The sequence below is a fragment of the Perissodus microlepis genome, chromosome 5, assembly GCF_051167445.1.
Source record: "Perissodus microlepis isolate ML-2025 ecotype Zambia chromosome 5, ASM5116744v1, whole genome shotgun sequence".
Taxonomy (NCBI): Eukaryota; Metazoa; Chordata; class Actinopteri; order Cichliformes; family Cichlidae; genus Perissodus; species Perissodus microlepis.
In genome coordinates, this window is record NC_140465.1 from 14,387,828 (window position 1) to 14,395,371 (window position 7,544).

At 39.8% G+C, this 7,544-nt stretch overlaps 1 non-coding gene across 1 annotated transcript; it reads left to right on the forward strand.

Moving 5' to 3' along the window:
- The first annotated feature begins 4,143 nt into the window (after window positions 1–4,143).
- Window positions 4,144–4,216, forward strand: trnaf-gaa (transfer RNA phenylalanine (anticodon GAA)). The gene has a single exon. It is a non-coding gene; the product is annotated as a tRNA-Phe (tRNA).
- The last annotated feature ends 3,328 nt before the right edge of the window (window positions 4,217–7,544 follow it).

The window sequence follows — 7,544 nt, forward strand, 5'->3', positions numbered from 1 at the left end:
CTTTTCAAGAGTAATTACCTGTCTCCTGTCATCTCACAGCAAACCTTCTGTCAATGCCAAGTATTGATGTGCCATACTGGAAAAGCTGAACAACTGTTGTGTGCAGATATTACCTAACGCTACCAGTAGTGACACTGACCCGAGCCAAATGCAAATCTAGTAAGAAAGATGAAAAGAGAAAAAAAAAACTTTTTGTAGTTGCTTTATTGTTTGCCCGCTAGTAGACCTGTTGTTAATTTCATTACCACCAAAGAAAGATTAAACTAACTAACAAACCCCTATGCTATTTAACTGACCATTAACATAATAATAACAATAATAATAATAATTAGTTTGATTTTTAGCAATTTTCTGGAAGAGAATGACATTCGTACAGCTCATACTGACATCTTCAAGTGCTACAAGCCACATTTTAAACATTTGTCTACCTCACATCACATCACTAATGAACCTAACATATGTCTTTGGACTGTACAAGGTAAATGTAGGGCCCAGAACAAATTCTTATTGGCACAGTGAGAGCATGCAAAGTCTTAGAGAACCACTGCACTCAAAAAAAGGAAATTCCTACTTTTGTTAAGTCTGGATTGACAATCCACAATCGAGGTAGTTTGCAGTGGGTTCTCTCTGGGTACTCTGGTTTCCTCCCACAGTTAAAAGTTATGCAGTTATTTTCACCAATTAGGGTAATTGGTGAAAGTTCTCTCTGTGTTAGCCCTGCAATAGGCCTGTGACGTGTCCATGATGTACCCTGGGTCTCACCCTATCACATCTGGGATAGGCCCCAGGCCCCCCTCACCCTGATAAAGATAAGATCGATGGATGGAGTGGAATTTGTTATAAATCCAATAAACTTTTATGTTAACCAGACTCTATACTTTGTTGAACATTGTGTAATATAAAGATAAAATGTAGTTTTCAAGTGACCACGTAGTAATGGGGTAAAAGTTATGAATAGTGTTGGAATAAATTGAGACAATTGTGAAGGATTAAAATATTCCAAGAGCTCCAATTACTTCATCTAAACATGTTTCAGTCACATTGTATCAACACAAAATACACAGGTTTATCGAATATGAATAACTTGTGTTGATTTAACTCTGTTGTTTAAGTTACTGCCAAAGCAAAACATCTGTGTGCAACCAGTGTCCACTATGTTCTTTTTTTCAGTATGCATCATCGTGTGCTGCACATCAATGCTGCACCTTATCCCAGCTGTAAAATTTTCAAGATTCTTTCAAAAGAAGCCTCAGTAAGTAGATAATTTGAAGTTCTATTTTTTGTTCACATTGTGACCCTGACTCTTACACAGTGATTATGGCAGCATTTCATGTTCTATTTGTTGTTAGATTTTCTTTTTTGTTCTAATGTATAACTTTGTTGAAAACATTTCCCATGTAAACAAGATATTATTACCAAGTAACACATTTGGTTGCACATACAACACACATTGGGGAAAAGCAGAACTCCCTCTGTGTAACAATGGAGCAGTTAGGGGATTCAATACTCATACTCACTTACACCTTTAATGGAAGAAGTGTGAGGCCTCTCGATACCATTGCATCAATCAAACAGCTTGGCTGCATCAGACAGCCAAGGTGTTTACAGTTGTACAGTTGGAAACCTAAAATCAGAGACAAGCCCACTCTGACTGACAGAGTCATTTCTTTATCTTGAAGTGATATCTGTTGGTCAGAGGTATGCATCACTGGATCATAATTCTCAAATAATATGAATAATTAAATACAGTATTTTAGTTCCATTCATTTAGCTGGGTTAGACAGTCAATATACAGGTGCATTTCTGTCGTGAATTAGGAAATATCATAATGGAAAAAGACCCTAACTGTCTGGTAAAAGGGAAGAAAGGCTGAGACAAGCATCCAAAAGATGAAGGCAGTTTTGTTTTTGGTAGTGGCTTTCCAAATACATCCTTAAATATTGAGAGCTATACCTAAACTTGACAAAGATATCCCAATACCAATATTAGGGATTATATTTAAGAATTTTCTAAATGCTGAAGGGATGTAAATTGACATTAGGATTGAAAAGGATGTCAGGTGACACATTCATTTATTTTGTTTAACAGAAACAAATGTACAGTTTTCAGTATCCCAAGCACCGAGATCATCGCCTGAGCATAGTCAGAGGATCCCATGTCCGTAGCTTTCCTCCGCTGTCATCACCAGCAACCTCATCATCACCAGCAACCAAATCATTAGTGGAACTCCATCTCAGCATCTGGCCTCCTGCCCTGTCAATGTCCGGCTTTGCCACCTGAGGTGCCTCATTGGTCAGCTACCAATGAATTATCTCAGCTACCAGCCTCCTGCTAAGCTGTCTGATTGGACATGTTACCTCAGTGCCGATCTCTGGAGTTTCTCCATCTCTACTGCCACTGGCCCATCAGCTGATCTCCAGGGTTTCTTCGCCTTCATTATTTGCCACATGGCTGGCCTTCAGAGTTGCTCCATCTCTACTGTTGGCCTCCCTGCCAACTTCAAGAGTTACTCCATCTCTGCTGCTTTCCACCTGGTTGGCACTCCTGAACTTTTTTAAAAAAAATTTATTTTGAACAACAAAAACAAACAAACAGAACCCAACAAAAATCTAAGAGGAAGAAATTGGGGTTCCAGGCCTGTTCCAGGCATCAAACAAATAGAGAGATATAAGCTGAATTAAGTGACAGAATCTTCAAGCCTTTGCTTACATTTATACCATTTAGTCCAATGCTGTTGAAAAAGATGACCTTTTAGTCGTAGAAAGATAGTCAGTCTCTCCATCAGATGTATTTCCTCTATAATCTCTAGCACTTGCTCTCGGGGAGGATCTTTCTTAAGCCAATTCCTTGTTATGGCCTTTTTAGATGCGAGCAACAGGATTTAAAAAATATATCTGTTAGATTTGTATTGTTGGATTGTCATTTATGCCTAGAAATATATATTTAGATATGCTTAGAAGTATATAATCATTTGTAGATTGAAAGAATGTCTCATCCTAGGAGGTCTGTAACAACTCTGTGTAGCATGAAGAGGGGGGTGCGTTCACTCCTCTCCAGAGTGTTCTGGCATAGATCACACACCTCTTGGGATCATGAGACCAGCAGGTTTAGGGAAGTTGTTTATGGGGTCACACTCTGACCCCACACACACACACATACACACACATACTCACACAACGCACATACAAGGTACTCTTTGTGTGTATGTATACGTCATATGTTAATGAACCTATGTATATTCATGTAACCTAAATAAAAGAGCAGTGTTACGGGGGAACGGACGAGAGCAACTGGGGTCAAGCGAAGGAACGGCCTTTGTCCAGTTCTCTCCCGTGCATGAGAAACATAAAGAACTTTGCCTACTTGTGTCTTGCTTTGCTGTGCAGTTGAATTGTCTTGAACATTCCAGCGAATAGGTTTGAGCTACAAACCTATTAATATCTGTCCTTTTTTAGAATCTAATCTCTGGGTAGCAAACCCAGTAAGAAGATCCTGGGATCCTCGGGGATGGCATAGGTCATGATGTCATCTGTTAACTTGGATATACTGTCCCAAAAAGAAGTCAGTTGTGTACACATCCAAAAGACATGAGAGTGATTGGCGTTCGGGTGGCCACACTGTCTCCAACATTGTTGCTGGTGCCCTTGAAACTTGCTAGTAATATGTGGAGTAATAAAGAATCTAATTGGAGTTTTCCACTCAAATTCCCTCTACCTTTTAGAACTAGTTGATGTTTGTTGTGTGGTATACATTGAGAGCCAATCACACTCTGACAGTCCAATTTTCAACTTGTTGTTGCCATTTTGTTGTTATAGTCCTTTGTAGAGTTAGACACGGTTTTGGTGGGCAGACATTTGTAGGCATTTGTAAAATGCCTACAAATTTCTGGGGAGGAGGCGCCCTTTATTTCTGTATTGTAAAAATGATGTCCAGATCCATATTTTCCAGATTAAATTCTGTTTTAAATTTTTTAAATGATTTAAGAGAGCAAGGTTCATCACAGTTCACTGTTAAATCCAAAGCTTAAAAGTTCACTTCACATTGATCCACTGTCTCAGAATGTCAGCTGTAGTGCAGTTTGGCCAGCTGTAGACCTGACTCGTCATTAGCATGCAATTTTGAACACTTTCCTTTGCAAAACGTGCCGAAATAGCTCAGCTGGGAGAGCGTTAGACTGAAGATCTAAAGGACCCTAGTTCGATCCTGGGTTTCGGCAAAGCTCTTTTGGTCACCATCTAGGGCTTGGTAGGTTTGTTGGTAGGACTTCATTATACGGCCTACAACTATGTGGATCATTGCCATCAAATGAGAAAACAAACACAGATGGTGCAGCTTACAAACGTCCATCAAGTGGAGGTGGAATTTGAATAAGGTCCTTCTCCAGAAGCTTCCAGGCCTCACCTATTATACCATTGACTTACCTAGTGCTTGGTAGGTTGGGTGATTACGTGTCATAATACAGCTTAGCGATCTTTCCCTTAGAATTAAATCTTTGCGTTGGCTGTTTTCTGAAATGATGATTCAACAGCATCACGGCAGGTTCGAATATATTTCCATGCATTTTAGCATAATCTTTATTAACTCACACTCGGTTGCTGTTCACAGTCACACGGCTGCAGCTTTCCAGCTCAGCCACACATATCACCAACAACAAGAACAGACACAGGCAATCACAGATCTCCTTGCTCAGCGTGTTTACGAGAAAGGTTTTTTCAGAGTGACACCTCAAATGTCGGGCGCTGTGTGTTGTACTTGAGCGTCACATCGCAGATTCAACAGGAATCTCAACGTTCTTCTGGCATTCTGCCTGGTGATGATCTCTCCATGTTGTTTTCGGAGTCCTTTTTGGAAACATTTATGGATGAACAAGAAGATTTCCCGAATGGGAAAATGTGGTATTTTGGATCTTCCTCATTTTTGTCGTATTAAAGCTATTCTTTTTTTGCTTCTGTTTTTCTGGGGTTTTTTTACATTTTCCAGGTAAAACAACCTGTTGCCTACTAATCAGACTGAAGTGTTTGCTTCACTTTGCAAATGAAGTGCGAGCCTCTTCCTGCAGAGCTGCTTTAATTTCATTCATGTTTGCCATCAGTTCTATTTGCATTTTTTTCATGATGAGACATATTTTGCTGGCTAAAACAAAGATGTGTGAAGATAACACCTTTCACTCTTAATCCCACAGATTGACCTTTATGCTGTTTCACTAGTGGGATACAGTGAGTTTGAAGTCAGATACGTTTGTATTGTTGGACAAATTGCAGGGATTAATTCAGAGTCTGGAGTCAGATTAGAAAAAGCCCACCAAGACTCACTGGCTGAACTCTGAGTCAGTGATGAACACTTTCATTATTCCATTCACTTTTTGCAATACAGTATACCAACACCACTGGCATCAAATCAGCAACAGAGCATAATGCTACCACCACTATGTTTGACAAACATACCTCTTTTTGTCAGATAGCTTAATCTTTCTCTCATGTCACCATAAAACATTTTTTCCAAATGGTATTTGAGTTGTCCATGTGGACAACTACAAGTTTCAGACAAGGTTAAAGGTGTCAGTTTTGGTTAGCATCCTCTCAGTTCACGGAGATGTAAAACTCACTTCACTGTGGACAGTAACGCTCGTGTTCAAGCAGTTTCCAGTTCATCGCAGGGTTGAGCCTTCATGATTCCTGGGTTCTTCAAAACATCCTAACCAATTTCCTTTCAACTGAGCGTGTGTCATGGCTCACCGGCCCAGGAAGAGAGATGGACACAGGCGCAGAACTGCAGGGCAAGACAATCATGAGCACTATGAAGTCGCTGTGACAGCGGGGTGCGTGAACTGAGCCAGGGGAGACTATGGCTGACTATGGGCACTGGAATAAAAGGAGAATACAGTCAGAGTGGTTCAGAGGAAATCTGAATGAATTCCAAGAGTCAAAGTAAGACGCCTTACTTGCTTGCAGGTGGAGAAAGGCAGGAGGGGGCAGGGGCGAGCACGGAGCATGACGCTGGAACGCAGGGAGGCAGGCAGGTGAGAATGGCAATTAGACTGAGAGGTTTTACCAGCAGCTGGAGACCTGGATCCAGGTAAGCAAATATGGCAACGGGTGAAAAGTGAGCTCTGGGAACAGGCTATGAAACAGGTGAGGAAGGTAAGTACAGACACTACAGTTTAATTGAAAGAATGTGAGGCCACAGACTAACATTGGTTAGCAGATAATCTGGCGAGGACTAATTGAGTGCGTCAATCCTATATACTGCTGGAATAATTGCCCAAAGGTGGGCAGCCAGGGAGGAGCAACAAGTCTCTACCCAGAGGAGGAGAGCTGCTGCTGGAGAAAATACTGTGACTCACCCAGACCGTGACAGTTTGGGTCATCTTCCAGACATCTTCCAGCCTGCATGCATACGTTTAACCCTGTGTAGATTAGAGAAAAAAAACAAATCAAACATATGCACCCAGTTATAGTTGTCTTAAAGTCAATAAAGATGTATTCCGTACAATCATTTCACCCTGGAGAAAGAACAAAATTACCAAGACATTTATGCCCATGATGAGTGTATGTAAACTTCTGAACACAACTGTAATGGGATCATTTCTGTTGCTAAGTAAGTTACAGGCTATTGTTTCCTTCCTGTGGCCTTTGATTACCCCAAAACACATATCATTATGCGTTTTGATCACTTTGTAATGTAAATTTGTAATGCTGTTATCCTTCAAAAGTAAACTCAGTAAACTCTGTCATAAACTTAACTCGTGTAGGCCAATGTTGTGTTGTTGCAGAATTGTTTTTGCATTAGTTTTGTATGATATGAATCCATTAATAAAGCATTTAGGGAATTAGCACCTGCTCTCTTAAACCACATACTACAACTCAGTGACTGACACAAAAACTCAGTTCATTCACTGTTGTCTTCAGACTGCATTCAGTTTTTACAGTTTAAGGAAGCACTTAAAGATTGATTTGTTCTAAATGTTTCATATAAATCTACTATACTTGCATACACACACATATATACTCTCTTTAACAGTTTGAATGAATAAAGTTTCGCTACTCCTATTTTTTCAGTTGTTGGTGGTTAGTATTTGTTAATGACGTGTGGATAGGGATGAGTTTTTGTTCTCATAAGCCACATGCTGATCACGGGCTTGGGTGGTCCCCTGCTCCTTGCATGTCTACTGTAGCTTGCAAATAGAAATGAAATAAATAAAAGGTGAATAAGACTGATTTGAGGAGTTAACTCTTTAATGATTATTGACTAAGGTGTGCGAAGTGTGCGTTGCTTTTAATTGCTTTTAATAATGGTAGGCATGCGGCAGCTATAAGCCACGACCTCTTTAATGTTGCCTTCACGTGCTCACCGCAAACTCATACTTTCACCAAATAAAGTAGTTACCAGATAGTATGATCCGATTTTGTAATTTATTTCTTTAAAATAATTTAGTACTGTAAAAGTTTCTGTATTTACTGTAAGTTTGCAGGGAAAATTCTTTTATTTATTTATTTTATTTAAATGCTAAATGTAGTTAACTAAAGGTTAGTCACCAGGCTAAA